General features: G+C 45.2%; 1 pseudogene; it reads left to right on the forward strand.

Moving 5' to 3' along the window:
* Positions 1-258: 258 nt before the first annotated feature.
* LOC141086652 (piwi-like protein 1 pseudogene) lies at positions 259-17,797 on the forward strand (annotated as a pseudogene).
* The last annotated feature ends 1,578 nt before the right edge of the window (positions 17,798-19,375 follow it).

Raw genomic sequence — 19,375 nt, forward strand, 5'->3', positions numbered from 1 at the left:
TGTAATCCTGTACCTCAGTTTACTGCTGTTTGTAAATAATAATTTGACCCATTATTTTCAGTTAAAAGACTTCTGTTTCAAATTCTCACGGCTGCTTCATGACTGGGGCTCAAATGCACCAACTATTACCACCATCATCATCTTCTGCCTAGATGCAGTTACTGCGCAGATAGAAAGTCTGAGAAGCAGAGGGTGAACGCTTGGGAGGTGTTGTACTCTGTCAGCGGATTACGAAGGTGAAAGCTTCTAGATTAAATCATGACTGGAAGAGCCAAAGCAAGAGCACGTGGAAGAGCATGGGGTCAGGACTCACAGCAACCCAAGCCTGGTGTTCCTGGTCTGGATTCTGACAAATCATCACCTACTAATACTGAACTTATTGGACGAGGATGTCAAAAAGAAGCCCCTGCAGTTGCTAGACCAGAAGGTAGAGATTTTGACATTTTGGCTGGATTTCAAGATATGTCAATTGGAGCATGTGGTGCTCATAGACGTGACTTCCATGATATGGGTGTTTCCACTAGACAATCCATCCAACATGTCATAGAATCCAAATCTGTTTTTTTCTGGCAACTGTATTCAGCTGTGCACAAGCTATGTCAAATTGATTGCTAGACCCCAGTGGGTCTTGTACTAGTACCATGTTGACTACAGTCCACATATGTAGTCTACATCCCTGAGGTCAGCTCTACTTTAGTAGCATGATACATTAATAGGGAAAGCATGTGATTTTGATGGAGCTGTTCTTTTTTTGCCAAAGAAACTAAATAAGATCAATGAGGTGGTTAGCCGCACACGCATTGGAGAAATAGTAAAGACTAAAATTACTTTGACAAATGAGTTGCCACAAACTTCACCAACCTGCTTTCACTTTTACAACATTATATTCCGAAGGCTTCTGAAGATGATGAATATAAAGCAAATAGATCTGAATTATTATCACTCAAATGATGTTGCAGAAGTCATAACATACAACCTATCTGTGTGGCAAGGATTTACCACCTCAATTTTGAGGTACGAGACTAGTATGCCTGGCTGCCTCACTTAATTTCCTCAGAACTTCCAACCCTTATCGTGGGAGACTTCAACATCCCCATTAACAGCCCCACTTCCAGATCTGTATCCCAGCTTCTATCACTAACCACTTCTCTTGGCCTCTCACAGCTCTCAACCTCTCAAACACACAAAGACGGTAACACCCTTGACCTGATCTTTGTCCGGCTCTGTTCAAGATCCTACCTTAAAAATAAAACAAACGAAAAAAGCAAAAATATGTCCAATAAGAAAATTTTTTATTAGATATCCAATAATAAAATATATATATATATATATAAATAAAATAGTGAAAATGAGGGGAGGCCAATGCCAAGGATAAGGCACAACCAGGGGACAATAGTAATCACTGATATTATATATTTAGACAGTATCACACAATGCTGGATAAAACAGAATAGAAAGTGCTAGTGCCAGTATAACATCATTGTGCAAACAGCAAAAAATATAATTCATAATGTCATATAAAGTGCAGTTAAACCTGTGTAAAAGGCAAAAGATATGGCCGCAAATAAAGTGCAAAGCAGATTGGCAATAAATATATAGCCACAAATAAAGTGCAGTGTACAATAAATAATGAAATGGATCACCACTTATAGGGTAAAGTGATGAATATAAACAAAAAGTCCGAGCACAATGTAATACCTCTTTAACTGCTTTAGTCCTCGGGATGTGCCAGCCCCGGCGTGCGTTTTGGCGTATCTTCGTCAGGGGGTGGCAACATCCAGGCATGATGGAATTTAAATAGGGCAAAGCAACCAATGAGTGCGGAGTGAGTGTGTGGCGACGCATGCGAGCATCGCAGGTAACGAGGCAACCCCACAACGCCGGCCCACGTGTCTCGCCGATCATCACAATCAAATGATGCGGCGAAGAGGGACGCAGGCACAGTGGGTGGGACACCCGGGACCCGATACCGGCGCGCGTACAACTCAGCCCGCTGTCATTGGGCTAAATGCAACACGTGGTATACAATACCTAAGGGCTCTCTCTAATTGGATGAATTAGGTCACGTGATACAAAGGTCCTGAGAGCACACAACTTAAACAAAAAAGATCACATGGTACGAAGGTCTTATTGAATTAGTATAGAAGAAAAAAACAAAAATAAAGATAAAATATATAGATATAGAAATAAATATAAAGAATGAATGCATCATAAATATTAAATGAAAATAGATAAACAAAGAAAAAGAAAAAGAAAAAAAAAAGGGGGAAAACTTTAAAACTTTATCCATATATAATAATGTGTATCGGACATCAATATATAAATCAAATATATATAAACAAAGGATGGCTATATGAAAATAAATATATTAAAATAAATATATATATATATATATATATAATATATAATTAATAAAAATAAATAAAAATAAATATGAAAATTAAATATGGAAAATAAATATATGGAAAATAATGATAAAAAATAATGAAAAATAATAAATAATAAAACGAATAATAAATAATAAATAAAGAAAAAAGCAAAAATAAATAAAGAAAATAAAAATAATTATGCGTAAAAAATAAATAAAAATAAAATATATAAATAAAAATAATAAAAAGTAGTAATATTTGCAGAAAAAATGATAATAATACTAATACAAAAATTATATGAAAAAAAAAATTATATATATATATATAAAAAAATATGATAAGTCCATCTCTAGCCAAATTTATTCATATATTGATGAAACAAATATTTATTCTTTCTCCTTTTTCTTTTATAGTTGCATCCATGGGGGAAAAAGGACATCAGCATCGATCAACTCCAAGACTCCACGATGTGGTGACCTGACCTGACCTGATCTGGCTGTACACCACTACAATGACAGTCTCAGAAGCACCCTTGACCAAGTAGCTCCCCTCACCTTCAGAACCTCCAAGCACAGAGTAAAACAGCCCTGGCTCACATCGCAAACTCAATTTCTCCAGTGATGCTCTAGGAGTGCTGAACACTTATGGAGGAAAACTCGCACACCAGAAGACTTCACTTCAAATTTATGTTTAGAACTTATAACTCTGCCCTTCACCTCGCCAAACAGACCTACTTCACTACCCTGATCTCCTCACTGTTCAACAACTCCAAGAAACTTTTTGACACCTTTCACTCCCTCTTCAGGCCGAAAGCACAAGCCCTTATCACAGACAGTTGTGCTGATGACCTTGCAAGAAGAAGGACCAGACCGGGGGTACCTCTCTTGCGCCGGGTCCAGAACTGTCAGGGCTGTTACCTTTGTTGTTTGGGGGAAAGCTTAGAAACCCGGACCAACCTCTGCACTCTACAGCAGGGGGTGTGGCTAAGCTAAAAAAGCCAGAGCATGCGAATGGACAGGGAGTCTTGGTGGGAACATGCAGCGCCCAGCAGGGGAAATTTGGGGCTCTGTCCTCTGAGCACCTTGACAGCACAGGCCCTCGCTATCGAGTCCCTGCGACCACGTACAAAGACTGACCAGAGACGTGCCATGTGCCCGTTGGCTCCTGCAACTGAAGGTTCCAAACGCTCCGGGCCAGTATGTACCATGTTCGTGCCTCTTAAGAAGGACTGAGTGACTCACAGTGAACTGTGCCCTTTCTCACCTGCATACATCTGTCGAGCTACGTTAAGCTCCGGCAGTGTTGGAGACTGCACTTCACTCGGCATGATAAATCCTGGACTAAGGACCCCGTACAAAACGTTAAGGACTCACCGTTACCGCCGGGAACCAGATCATCAATGCCTTCAAGATGACACCGGACTTATCATGCGCTAACTACGTTGGTGTCACCATTTAAACCTAGGACTCTGCAGTCAGGAAGCCGTTGGACTAATAAGTTAACCCATAATGAACGGTTGCTTTACTTATTACAATTGTTACCTCGCCCTCACACTCTTTGTGCTAATATCATCTACTATACCCCTGTTTATCCCTTTTCCTCCCTGCGTGGAGTACCCCCTGTTCAACTAAAATTAACATTAACCCTTGCTCTGCCTCCTGTCTGTTACTGCATCCAGCAACCTGCTCACAACCTTGCCTCCCACTTTATAGAGAAAATAGATAATATCCGTCAGGAAATCGGCTCCCAGCCACAAGGTGCGTGACTCCCATCCCTCTCTGCATTTCCCTTTGCTAACTCTCCACATTTGACACCATCACAGAAGAAGAAGTCTCCAGGATCCTCTCTTCTTCTCATCCTACTACATGCACTACTGACCACATTCCCTCACATCTCCTCCAGTCTCTCTCCAGTTGTCACAACTCACCTAACTACAATCTTTAATCTCTCCCTCTCCTTGGGCATTTTCCCCTACTCCTTCAAACACTCTATCATTGCCCCATTATTAAAGAAACCCGCTCACTACCCATCTTGCACAAAGAATTACAGACCAGTCTCCAAACTCTACACCCGCCTTACCCGTTACCTCTCCACTCACTCCCTCCTAGACCCTTCACAGTCCAGCTTCTGCCCAGTACATTCGACAGAAACTGCACTCATCAAAGTGACCAATGACCTTCTGACAGCAAAATGTAATGGTGACCACTCTCTGCTCATTCTTCTCGACCTTTCTGCAGCTTTCAACACTGTTGACCAAAATCTCCTACTCTGTAGGCTCCAGTCACTAGGCATTAAGGACACTGCTCTCTCATGATTCACTTCCTATCTTTCTGACCGCTTCTTCAGTGTTATATTCGCTGGCTCCACTTCATCTCCTCTTCCTCTCACTGTTGGGGTGCCTCAGGGCTCAGTCCTTGGCCCCCTTCTCTTCTCTCTCTACACAGCCCCAATTGCACAGATCATCAGCAGATTTGGGTTTCAGTCCAATCTTTATGCTGATGACACACAACTATACACGTCATCCCCTGACCTTACCTGACTTCTCTATCTGAAACTCACCCTTTTCAAAACTGAACTTCTGCTCCCACCGTCTACTAACCTCCCTAAATCTGACATTTTCCTCTCTGTGGGTGGCACCATAATTACACCCAGGCAGCAGGCGTGCTGTCTGGGTGTTATGTTTGACACCAATCTCTCCTTCACCTCCCATATGCAATCTCTTGCCCGCTCTTGCCGCTACACATAAAGAACATCTCTAGAATCTACCATTTTCTCACCATGGAGACAACAAAAATCCTCACTGTCACCCTGATCCACTCCCGCCTGCACTACTGTAACGCTCTGTTAATTGGCCTCCCCCTCATTAGACTTTCCCCTCTCCAGTCCATCCTTAATGCAGCAGCAAGGGTTGTTCATATGGCTAATCGGTACTCGGATGCATCCGCTATTTGCCAGTCATTACACTGGCTGCCCATTCATTATAGGATCCAATTGAAAGTACTTGTTCTCACCCACAAAGCTCTCCACAGTGCGACACCCCCTTACATCTCCTCCCTTATTTCTGTCTATCGGCCTGGCCGATCGTTGCGCTCTGCAAACGACTTTTGACTAACCTCTGCACTAATCCGTACCTCCCACTCCCGACTCAAAGACTTCTCCTGCATTGCACCAATCCTCTGGAATGCTCTACCCCCAAGAAATTAGGACCAGCCACAACTTACACAGTTTTAGGCGCTCCCTCAAAACACATTCCCTAATCAAAGTAATTTTATGCGTAAGTGTGTGTGTAGCCCATTCACTATCTCTCTCTATCCCCCACTCCCGCAAGATGGCTGGGCCATTAGAGTTGAGCGAAACAGGTCGGTCAGATTCAAAAATCGCCGACTTTCGCCAAAGTCGGGTTTCGCTGATCGAAACCCGACCCTAGCGTGAGGTCGGCCATGAGGTCGCCGATCAGCGCGCCAAAGTCGCATTTCAAATGATGCTTTCAGCGCCTTTTCTCACCCAATGATGGAGGACGCACACTGTGGGCAACGCGATGACATGCGCAGCGGCCAGCACTATCTTAGAGAAGGGCATTGAAGTGATTGGCTGGCTTTGTGTGGCGTCACAGTGGGTCTAAAAGGCTGTGAACTCCGACCGCCATCTTACTTCTGCCGATCTTACAATAGGGAGAGGTGCTGCTGCTGATTCTGAACAGGGAGAGCGTTAGGCAGGGAAGAAGAAAAATAAACTGCTTCTGCTGATAGCGCTTTTCATTGTACAGTTAGTATGCAGTGAAAGGGGAGGATTTTTGTTGTGTGCAGCAGCGCTGGTGGTGATTAGGCTGCCTTTTAAGGCTACCTGCTAGCGGTGTACGCTCCTCACACACTACTGTGTACCGGCTGGTATCACGGACAAATAGAAGCTATCTGGGTGTGACTCTGGAAAAAAAGCTGAGGAGTTTTTCCATTTTTCCAAACCTACAACTTAGAGTCCTGTCCATTTTTCAAACAGTTTTGTATATCTGCTGTTTGATGACTGTCAAAACTAGACAGAGACAGCGTTTGTCAGTCCGTATACAAATACACGGAGCTTGACAATTTTACATACACACACCGTACAGCATTGAACGCTCCTCACACACTACAGTGTACCGCCTTTTAGCATGGACAAATAGACGCTACCTGTTTGTGACTCTGGAAAAAAAAGCCAAGGAGTTTTTCCTTTTTCCAGACCTACACCTTAGAGTCCTGTCCGTTTTTCAAACAGTTTCGTAGATCTGCTGTTTGATCACGGTCAAAAATAGAGAGAGACAGCGTGTGTCAGTCCGTATACAAATACACGGAGCTTGACAATTTTACATACACACACCATATAGAGCTGTCCGATTCTCCAACAGTATTGTATATCTGCCGTTCGCATTACAGTCACTTTTATACCTAGTCAGCGTGTGTGTGTGACACTCCGTAAATACATATACGGAGATTGTTAGTTGCACAAAAATCATATACAGCTGTACACTTCTGATACAGTTCCGTATATCTGCTTGTTGGATTACGGTCCAATACATACTGTGAGAGCGTCTGTGACTAACATAATATATACGTTAATTTAATTTGTTTAATACACCTTACACAGCTGGACGCTGCTCATACAGTACCATCTCTCTGCTGGTATTTTTCCAAACATGAGGAAGTATGGTGGAAGAGGCCGTGGACGTGGGCAGGGGGGCGCAGCTGGTACTGATGGTGGTGGTGCATCGGCTGATTCTGGCAAAAGCACAATAGCAGCTAAGGCAGGAGGTATTGTGCCTGCGTCATCCTCTGGCCCAAGAAGGCCTGTAAGGTGGCCTTTTCTTGGAGTAGGAAAACCGCTTTTAAAGCCGGAGCATCTGGAACAGGTTTTGGCGTACATTGCCAAAACAGCCACCAGCTCTATTGCCTCCTCTTCTGAACAGTCCAAACCTGCAAGCACGGAGTCGTCAGTGCAGCGTTCTGGTCATAAAAAAACCCTTTCCTTGTGTCCTTCACCCCCACCAAAAGTTAAGGATGCGGCAGCCCACACTTCAGATTACTCTATGGAGCTCTTTTCACATACCATGCCTGGGTTATCCACTCAATTCCTAAATTCCCCAGTCCAAGATGAATCTTACATGGACTGCACTGATGCACAGCCACTGATAGATGATTCTGCTGGTACATTGACCCACAGCACTACATTGCCCTCGCAGTCTATTGAGCCAGAATCTGACCCTGATGAAACCGAGGTGCTCCTTCTCGCATGCTATACCACCTTACACGGTGACACAGAGGAAGGTAAAGAGGAAGGTGCAGATCACTTTGAAGAGGAGGTGATGGATGACCTATTTCTGGACCCGGACTGGCATCCATTGGGGGAGGAGGGTGGCGCTGGCAATAGTTCAGATAAGGAGAAGGATCCGCAGCAGGCATTGACATCACAGCAGCAGTTATTTAGCAGGCTCGTAGCTGTCCTAAAACGTGGAACAAAAACTAAAAGAGTTGCAGGACAGCTTGACCACACGGTCAAATTAGCACAGCGTGCAAGGCCTGAAAATGTATACCATAGTAGGAAGAGTGCAGTGTGGCACGTCTTTGTCCAAAATCCTACTGATGAGGCAAAGGTTACCTGTAAGAAGTGCGGAAGGACCTTTAGCCGAGGTAAACAACTCAGAAATTTGAATACCAGTTGCATGCTTAGACATTTCGGGTCACACCCCGCCCCAGGGCTGTGGGGTACTCGGTACCGGGCCGGTGTCAGTGGGATATGTCACAGCAGCAGTGACCCTGGCCCGTGGCCCTGGGCGCCCAAATCAATGGTGGTTTGTAATATAGCTTATGTGATAGTTCGTGACGCCACCTGAGGTGTTTGGCAAGCAAGATGTTAAGCCAACGCTGCGTGCAGATCCTCTGGGGCTGATGGTATGTTGCAGCATAGATGGTGTAGCTCCCCACAGGTGAAGCTGTAACCCCAGGGCAGTGTATAGGTGCAGGCGGTGCGAGGAATGTTGGTACCCAGATGTAGCAGTGCTGACGGCGTTGGCGCACAAGTGAATATAAGACACCAGGGCTTGTAGTTCCAAAGCTTTACTCACAGTTCGTGGTGCACACTGGTGCCTGCCTCCGTGCCGTGTCCTCCAGGGCAGAGACTCAATCAACCTCCCGGGCAAGTCAGGCTTCTCCTCTCCAACACTCCGCCAACATGTACCTCTCCTGAACGACTCCTCTATTGCGCCTTGTAGTGTGAAGTGCTCCAGTACCGTGGTACTCTGAAGTTCCTCCTGTCAGATGTTCCTAACAACTCTCCTTGTATGGCAGACAGCTGTAGCCTACTTCGGGGACTCCCTTTCTCCTGAGTCCTGGCTCTCTATACAGATGCTGTTGTGCCCCAAGTCTTGGATGGGAGTAGTGCATTTACAGCCAACTACTCCACCGGTGTCTGCCGCAGAACCATAAGTGTCCATACAACCTCAGGGACCGGGCCCCAGCCTTGCGCTGAGATCCTATAGGTAGGGTTCCTCTTCCAACCCATCTGTTCTCCTACTCCTTCGTTCCGCGCGGTTCCTTCTCTCTCTTATGGAAGCTTAGGTTGCAGTTCTACGTCTTTCTCCTTCTGTTCCTTTCCCGTGCCAGCTGGCTCAGATCACTGAGGCAGCTGCAGCACTCCTTCCTCCATCCCTTCCTCCAGGGATCGCCCTCAAACTCTTCTGACTGACTGACCTCCAGACTGAACTGTCCTCAGACTGAACTGTCCTGTAATTCTAAACCTTCCCCAACCTTTATATGTCTCAACTCCACCCACCTCCCAACACATCTCGTGTTACTAAGCAAGGACCCACGAAAGGTGCTCTGCTACCCACTAAGCATGGAGCCGCAATCTGGTCCATTGCTGAACTATCCTGTGTGTGGGGTGCAGGTGTTGGAGTGTGGAAAGGAGCTCCCAACTTACCTAGGTGGTGTGGCACCACATCTTAGGAGAAGGTGCAGTACCTCTGTGGCGACTGAGCCTCAGGGGCACCACAATTTAATCAACATGCACTTGCAAATGTGGACAGACTACAAAACCTCAGGTAGCACATGTGCACCTGATCCGACTGAAGGTAGCCAACAATGCTCCATCACTACCCCCACTGTAAGACCACCACCACCATTAAGCACACCACCAGCACTAAATGTGGAGGTGTCGTCGCAAGGCCAAGGCACAAAGGGAATCACAATGGTTTTGCAACACAACACTGAAACTAGGCCATCACCACCAATACCATCACCAACCCCCTCTCACTCCATCCGGTCCACCGCTACTTCCCCCATATGCAGCTCTCCAATTCAGCTCACCCTACCAGACACTCTGAGTAGGACAAGAAAGTACTCATCCTCTCATCCGCGTACACTGTGTTTGAATGTCTACATTGCCAAACTAATCTCATTAGAGATGATGCCCTACCGTTTGGTTGAAAGCAAAGCTTTCCACGACCTCATGGCCTACGCTGTCCCACGCTATGACCTACCCTGTCGGCACTTCTTTTCTCGAAAACCATCCCTGCCCTCCACCAGCATGTGAAAAACCGCATTGTCCATGCACTAAAACAGTCAGTGAGTGGAAAGGTGCACCTCACAACAGATGCATGAACCAGTAGGCATGGCCAGGGCCATTACGTGTCCATCACTGCGCACTGGGCTAATGTGGTGAATGCAGGCTCCACTGGGGACAGCGGCGGTGGAACAGTGCTGCCTAGCCCATGGTATAGGAAACAGTTGGCTGTAGGCTTTTGCTTCTCCTCCTCATCAATCAGCGAAAGCTCGTCCACAGAGCGCAGTCGCACGAGCACTCGATCCGCAGCTGACAGTGTTGCACACGAGATGTCCCACTATCGAACAGCTAGTGGTAAGCGTCAGCAGGCTGTGTTAAAGATGATGTCTTTGGGCGACAACAGACACACCGTGGAGGTACTGGCCGACTACTTGCAGCGACAAACAGAGTCATGGCTGGACAGTCTACATCTTGAGGCAGGCAAGGTAGTCAGTGATAACGGCCGTAATTTTGTGGCAGCCATAGCCCGTGCAAAACTCACACACATATCTTGCCTGGCTCACACTTTGAACCTGGTGGTGCAGTGCTTCCTTAATAATTATCTGGAGTTAACATCCCTGCTCCATAAGGTGTGAAGACTGTGCTCGCACATCCGTCGCTCAGCCGTACACTCCAGTCGTATGCAGAAGCTGCAGCGATTGCTCCACCTCCCCAAGCACCACCTAATCATAGATGTTGCAACAAGGTGGAACTCCACCCTGCACATGGTTGAGAGGCTGTGCGAACAGAGGCAGGCTGTAATGCATTTGTGGAAGGATACACGGGCAGGCAGTTTGAGGGAAGACATGGAATTGTCGGGTGTGCAGTGGTCAAAGCTGAAAGACCTCTGTAATGTCCTTCAGTGTTTTGAGGAATGCACACGGCTGGTAAGCACAGACGACGCCATCATAAGCATGATCATCCCACTTATGCGTCTGCTTATGCAAAGTTTGACGCACATTAAGGATCAGGCCTCTGCAGCGGAGGAGGCGGAGGAGGGAAGCCTTGATGACAGTCAGCCATTGTCTGGTCAGGGAACTGTCCTGGACGAGGTGGAGGAAGAAGAGGAGGAGGATGAGGATGAGGGGGATGATTATTTTGGGCAGCAGGATGTTTCTCAGGGGGCAAGAGAAAATGTTGGCATTCCAAGGGCAGGTACAGTGTTTGTGCGTGACTGTAGGGATGTGGATTTGCCAGAAACTGCTCCTCCACCCACCACGGGCAGTGCATCATTGACACCTGGAACATTGGCCCACATGTGCAATTATGCCTTGCGGATCCTAAAAAGGGACCCCTGCATTGCCAAAATGATGAGGGATGAAAACTACTGGCTGGCCAGCATCCTCGATCCATGGTAATAAGGCAAATTACACAACATCATGCCACAGGAGAACCTAGAGATAATATTGGCAAACAAACAAACCTTTTGTTTGAGGATTTCCCAGCACACAGCAGCAGTGCTGGGTCTCCCACGAGCCGTAGTGGGCACAATGGAAGTGGTGTTCATGGTGCACACAGCAGAAGTGGCGTTGGAGACAGGGGTTTAATGACCATGTTGTGGAATGATTTCTCAAGTACCGCTCACACGACTGCTAATACTGCACTGATTAATAGTGACAGGAGGCAGCAGTTGTCAACTATGGTTACAAACTACTTTTCCTCCCATATCGATGTTCTCCCTCACAGGTCATTCCCCTTTGACTCTTGGGCCTCTAAACTGGATGCCTGGCCTGAATTGGCCCAATATGCCTTACAGGAGCTCGCTTGCCCTGCTGCTAGTGTGTTATCTGAAAGAGTCTTCAGTGCTGCTGGATCAATCCTGACAGAAAAAAGGACCCGTCTGTCGACCCAAAGTGTTGATGATCTAACCTTCATTAAAATGAACCATGCATGGGTTTCAAAGGATTTTGTCCCACCTTCCCCTGATGACGCATAGGTTACCAGAAAAGTGCCTCGGTTTCTTCCTCCTCTTCCTCGGACTTGCCCAATTATGCCCTTTGCAGCAGCTGAATGTCCAGCCAACATATCAACATGTGATAATTTTTAAACCTCCATAACTGGGCTGCCCACCCCTCCCCCAACGGCTGGGGTCAAGACCTGGCGCACCCAGGCAAGTGCCGTTGCTATGAACATGTGGATGGGCCCACTGATGGCCGACAGCAATGGCACAGGGCCCCTCATAGTACAATACAGTGTCTCAGATGGTGGGAGGGCCCACTCGCCGTCAGACACACCAGCGTACTATGAGGGGCCCTGTGCAGTACCGCTGACCACGATTGTGCCCACCCTGCTTGGTCATGGCCACAGCACTTGCAAGTTGCAATACTTACCTCTCCCTGCTCCACCGCTGTGTAGCCTGGGCAGTTAAATCCTTCACAGGGACGGCCACTAGAAATTTGGTGTATTGATCAATGATGGTTAAGATGTAGCTATTGCCTGTCCTGCTGGCCTCTACCTTCAGATGATCAATGGCTACTATTTGAAATGGACGTCAACTTACAAGCGGATGCAGTGGTGGTTTATGATCACCTTTCACAGTTGTGATAGTCACAGACGTGTGACATTCCTGCCACCATTTTTCAATGTCTCCTCTCATGCCAATCCAATAGAATAGAATTGCTTATGTCTTTTGCACTCCAAAATGACCAGACACATCATGATAGGCAGTGAGGACCATGGGTACATCTCTCACTGTGATCACAATTTGATGGAGACGAGTAACAGTGATGTGATCCACGCTACTGCGATAAAGCAATCCTTTCTTCACAAAGAACCTTTTTCGCTTTCTCCACAGACACAGTAATTGAGGGTCTGCATCACCTCTTCAACATCTACCGGTAGCTTTTTCCGCGATGAGTAATTCCAAAATTTCTGCTAACACTCGACTTTGCGTCTATACTTGTATCCATATAGTTTCCAGTAGTGGAGATTCTGGACTGGCTTATTGAGATTGAAATATATACGAAGATTTAAAAGTACCACAACACTGTATACTGGTGTACGCTATGAATACCTTTCCCTTTTTCTAATTTTTTAATTCTGGTGTAATACATAGTGAGCCTGTGAATGTCTGTGTCTGATTCCGGAAGTATAGAAGGAAATTTAACCCTAGACTGGACACACCTGGTATGTGCTGATACAGTAACTTGTTTCAAAAATTTGTATTAAGGTATCATCTGTAGGATAACCAACTGTGGGGGGGACCCTCTTCTTGCCACAGACAAACACGAGACTGAGACAGAGTTTGTATTGAACAGGTCCGTTTTTAGTGCCCATCCTTGTGTCAACAACAGCAATTCACCACAGCCGTTTCACATTTCTCTGTACACAGGTCCCGGTACCTTCACTTCCTTTGTAACTATAATCGTGGCATCCTCTGTGGCTCTTCCACTGTGGCAGGCCTAGGCCCAACCACCACAGCGCTGCACCAGTCTGAGCACACCATCCGTATGATAGCCCCAGGCCATCTTCGTCTGCGGCTATGTCCTCTGGGCCACCCCCCCGTGACCGCCTCAACTGTCAGTCCTCTCTGGAGCCTTTCTACTGTCTCTATTTCCTCAGCACAACTTCCTCTTTACTGTGCTCCCTTCACTGACTGACTCTTCCAGAATCTTCCCTCAGCCTTTTATACTGGTAACTCCGCCCACGATCACCTAACAGTTTCTCTGACCAATGGCAGTTATTCAGTCCCACTCTTACACTCTTCACTGCCTTCCAGTGGGCAAGCTAAAACACTGCACCCTTTCTCTTTATCTTAGCGGTTTCACACCTACACTGCGCTACACCTCTGCTTCTCACTACAGGCTGGTTTGTCTGTCAGTCCACCTTCCCTACAGCATCCATAGTGAGTGAGCATGTGTGGGTTACACCTTCTATATATACGGTGAATCGTAGAAACAAATTTTTACACTATACTCAATACAGCTTGTATCTTGTTATACAGTACCTTTGTTCGACATTTAGCATTACTGTCAAATCCATTCTGTGTAAGCATCTGAGAGTGACTACGGGACTATTTATATGGAGATTTCAATTGTACCCTAAAAAATAAATACTTGCTATCTTGCTATCCAGGACCTTTTTTACAACATTTTTTATTATGGTCAAAACCAAACTGAGTGAGCGTCTGAGGGTGACTACGGAAATATATACCGATATTTTCAATTTGGCCAACACTGTATACAGCAGAACGCTTCTGATACAGTAACCTTTTTAGCTATTTAGATTCTGGTGTAATCCATAATGAGCCTGTAAACATCTGTCTGTTACTCCGGCAATATATTTGGAACTTTAATATTACCCCAACACTGTATACAGCTGTATGCTTGTGTTACATAACCCATTTACAGCTTTTCATATTCTCGTGTAATCCATACTGGGCCTAAGAGCGTTTGTGTCTGCCTCCTGAAATGTATACGGAGAATCAGAATGTTTACACTATATTATATATACCTTGTATCTGGTGATACTGTACCCTTTTTCAACTTGTTATTTTATTGGCTAATCCATACTGAGCCTGTGAGCGTCTGTGTATGCCTCATGAAATATATACAGAGATTTACTGTTATCCATAGATTGTATAGAGCTGTATGCTTCTGATACAGTACCATATATCTGCTGGTATTTTGGGTCCATTTTCCAAAACATGAGGAAGTATGGTGGAAGAGGACGCGGATGTGGACGTGGAGGGCCACCTGGTACTGATGGCGGTGGTGGTGCATCTGCTGGTAGTGCCAAAAACACAATAGCAGCTAAGGCAGGAGGTGTTGAGCCAGCATCATGGTGTAGCTCTGGAAGGCCTGTAAGGCTCCCTTTTCTAGGAGTAGGTAGACTTCTTTTAAAGCCGGAGTATCAGGAACTGTTTGTGGCTTACATTGCTGAAACAGCCTCCAGCTCTATCGCCTCCTCTTCTGAAGTTGTAAAAAATGCAAGCACTGAGTCGTAACTGCAGACTTCTGGTCAGGAGCAACCCTTTTCCTTGTGTCCTTCACCCACACCAAAAGTGAAGGAGCTCTTTTCACATACCATGCCTGGGTTAATTAAAAAAAGGGCCCATCATGTACTGTAGCAATGCAAATGGAGCAGATCAGACACTGGAGCAGCATCTAAGGGGCCCATTATACACTGGAGCATTACAAATGGGGCCCATTATATATGGAGCATTATTAGGGCCCATGATACACTGGAGCATCATCCATGAGGCCCATCATGTACTGTAGCATTGTAAATGGGGCAGATCAGACACTAGAGCAGCATCTAAGGGGCCCATAATACACTGGAGCATTACAAATGGTGCCCATTATATATGGAGCATTATTAGGGCCCATCATACACTGGAGCATCATTCATGAGGCCCATCATGTACTGGAGCATTGTAAATGGGGCAGATCAGACACTGGAGCAGCATCTAAGGGGCCCATTATACACTGGAGCATTACAAATGAGGCCCATTATATATGGAGCATTATTAGGGCCTATCATACACTGGAGCATCATTCATGAGGCCCATCATGTACTGGAGCAATGTAAATGGGGCAGATCAGACACTGGAGCAGCATCTAAGGAGCCCATTATACACTGGAGCATTACAAATGGGGCCCATTATATATGGAGCATTATGTGGAGCTCATCATATACTTTATGGAACATCATATGTGACTTATTATTTGGTATGGAGAAATATATGGGGCTCATTATTCTGTATGGCGCACAATGTGGTGGCCATAACACTGTATGGAGTAATATACTGTCCTGTTTTTGAGCTATTGTACAATTTAAAATAGATCAGTCATGTCATGTAAGCAGTGAAGTATGTGTCATTGTACTATACCTATATTTCTGTGGCGTATCGGAGCATCATGAGTTGTGGTACGTGTTAAAGGGGCGCACTGATACTCTTTGGCCCAGGGCACACGAAAACCTGGAGCCAGCCCAACCCCCCCACAACTTTAGCCAAATAACCCCCAGTTTTCATTGCGCAACTATTATTAGGAAGTAAATTAAGGTTGACAAGCTTCAGTTATAAGAACTGATGTTTTTGGCATTGAAATGGGCACTGTAGGTGTGTTTACTGTCTTCCACTCCCTGCTGACTTTGCTTCCCAATGAGTTGCATTGGGTTTCGTGTTTCAGTCGGCCTCTGACTTTTCCCTATAGTCGGCCAATTTCGTTCGACCCGACTTTTGCGAAAGTCGGTTTTCATGAAACCCAACTTGACCCAAAAAAAGGCAAAGTCGCTCATCTCTATGGACCATCATTGTAAATACCCACCTGTACTTTGTTTCTCCCCCACTTCATTGTAGATTGTAAGTTCTCACAAGCAGGGTTGTTTTATTTTGCTTTAATTCTTGTATTATTGTTTGAAACTGTTAAACTGTAAAGCGCTGCGGAATATGTTGGTGCTATATAAATAAAGATTATTTGTCACGTGGACCCGTCCTGTGTGACGCGACCAGCAGGCTGGTAACTGAAATGACAAGATGTGGCACGTGAAACTGTCCTGTGTGACACTGCTTGCAGGCCGGTAACTAAAACATCAAGACAAGGGGTAGGGAAACAGTTACAACGGTGGGTCCTGCGATAGGGACAGGGGACGTGGAGACCTCCTGCACTCCCCTGAGTCAATGTCCCTAACGCTCCTAACGTTCCCTATGCCGGTTCCGCACCGGGCGCCGCTCAGGATACCTGTCGCCCTAGCACACCCTACACCTATCCCTTGCTAGGGAGCTGGGTGGCCCAGGCACTGGCCCCACCGCTGTACTAATACACACGAAGGAAAAACACAAACAGGGAAACACCACTTAGCTTTACTCTGTTGCACTCGCTTCTGGCAACAGAGACCACCAGCAGAATGCAGCTCTCCTCCTGAATCGCTGCCACCAAGCTCTGTCAAAGCTATAAGGAAATCCCCTCTGACTCCTTCCACACCAGGGCTCTGACCATGCTGCAAGGAGATCTCCAGCTCCTTTCTCCACCAAGGATGGTTGGAAATGAACACTATCACCAACACTGATTGCAACACCTGTGACTCTTTTATAGCAGAGCCAGCAATCACACCTGCATTCTAATCATGTGCACTTAACTAAGAAACCAGAGTGCAATGACGCTCACCACCACCGGGGGAAACTTAGAACAGATGACACCACAGTGCAATAACCCTAATGGCCACCGGGGCAAAACCAACTCCTTAAGCACAGCTTAGGAAAAAAAAAGGTTACCTGTACTTTATATCTGTCATGATCCAGCATGGATCATGACATTATTATTATTAGTATCATGTTGTGCATTGATGTGAGCCACAAAGTTCTTTGAAGTGAAACTGTTCTGGATGTAATGTACAATTTGCACTCGAAAATTGGATCACATGCCTACAATGATGCTTGCAGTAAAGAACTGACTGGACAGATAGTTGTTTCCAAATACAACAATCGTACATATCATCTTGATGATATCAACTGGGAATTTAACTCCGGAGTCTACTTTCAAGCAGTCAGATGGCTGTGAAATCAGTTTTATCGATTATTACAAAAATCAATATAACAAACAGATCACAGACTGGAAATAGCCTGCTCTCATATACAATGACAATAGGTCCAGGAAAAAATGCCAACATGGCCTATTATTCTGATTGCAGAATTCTGCAATTTAACAAGTTTTACTGATAGAATGAGAGCTGATTATTCTGTAATGAAAGAGCTAGAAAATCACGCTCGACTAGTACCAGAACAGAGGGAAAAACAAGTGGGAACATTTTTGGACCATAGTCACAGAGATGAAAATATACAGAAAGAACTTCTGGATTGGGGACTAAGTTTTGACAGTAAACTTCTGTCCTTCACTGGAGTTTACTGCTGCTTGTAAATAATAATTTGCCCCATTACCTTCAGTAAAAAGACTTGTGTTTCAAATTCTTACAGCTGCTTCATGACTGGGGCTCAAATGCACCAATTACTACCACCATCATCATCTTCTGCCTAGAGGTAGTTACTGTGCAAACATTGTATTGTAAAGTTTCCTGTGTGTGTGCAATTTGAGAAGGAAAGACTTCTCCTGACAGAAAGCTTGGCCACCATAAGATACATCATCCCCTGTCAGGATTACAACCCTCAGCCATACACCACAGGAGAATGCCACACTACCCAAGTTAGTAACACTATTTTGCTGTAAAAAATAAAACTACAGGCCACATATTTTACAGTGTGGTATCTCCGTCACACGCCTCACCTATCTGTGGGCTAATAATTGTGGCATTTCAGGCCTATATTGAACTGTTTTTGCTGTTTCTTTGGCTAGTTAGGGACACAATTTTTTTTTTTTTTTTTTTTTTAAAAAACGGCCAGATAATTTAAAGTCTGGTATCTCCGTCACACCACTCACCTATCTGTTGTCTAAAAATTGTGGCATTTCAGGCCTACATTGAACTTTTTTTTGCTCTGTCTTAGCCTAGTTATTGACACAATTTTACTGTGAAAAAAAATACAGACCAGATATTTGAAAGTGGGGTATCTTCCTCACAAGGCTCATCTATCTGTGGGCTACAAATTATGCCATTGAATTTTGTTTGCTGTGTCACTTATTGAAACAATTTTGCTTTAAAACCAAAAATTATGAGGACATATAATTTAAAGTCTGGTATCTCCGTCACATGACTCACCTATCTGTGGGCTAAAAATCGTGGCATTTTTCTTGCTCCATTGAACTATTTTTGCTGTGTCTTAGCCTGGTTATAGACACTATTTTGCTGTTTTGAAACAAAATACAAAATACAGGCCAGATATTTTAAAGTGTGGTATCTCCGTTACATGCCTCACCTATCTGTGGGCTAAAAAATTGTGTAATTTGAGGGCTCCACCAAGAGGGTGAGCGGCGATGATGCCATAATTGTGAAGGGTTAATACTAAAATCAGAGCTGAAGTTTTGTTTTATCCATTCTCTGGAGGTTTCGTTTCTCCGTTTTTGTTGTTGCAAGATAAATTTTTATAATTGGCATGGGCTGTCATGAAACCAGACTGCTCTCTTCAGGTACAAAGATAAGGGGCTCGGGGGGGTGCATTGCTCTGAATATGCCATTATACTACTTTCTACGCTATTTAGGTACGGACATATATGTAGTTTCCGGTTTTCTTGCAATATTATTGGCTTATAAAGTGAAATGCTATTGGTACTTGAGAACCTTGCATAATTAAGCAAAAGATTATAAAAGATGTGACTAAAATAAAATGGCTTAGTGATCTGCCTCGATCCTCCCATACAGAGACCCCAGTCTCCGTGTGGTCATTTGAGTTGCTAGCAACACTGGAATAATTTGGAAATCACTGGCTCAACCGTGAAGGGTTAATTTAGCCCTCCCAAAATAGCTACCTCGACAGTGGCGCCCAACGTGGGGCCCCCGGACAGGGACGCCTCTGTCCCCGGAGGACAACAAGACAAAGGACCCTC

This window comes from Dendrobates tinctorius, unplaced genomic scaffold (genome assembly GCF_039654945.1).
Source record: "Dendrobates tinctorius isolate UK_male_01 unplaced genomic scaffold, ASM3965494v1 ptg000032l, whole genome shotgun sequence".
In the NCBI taxonomy this organism is placed as follows: Eukaryota; Metazoa; Chordata; class Amphibia; order Anura; family Dendrobatidae; genus Dendrobates; species Dendrobates tinctorius.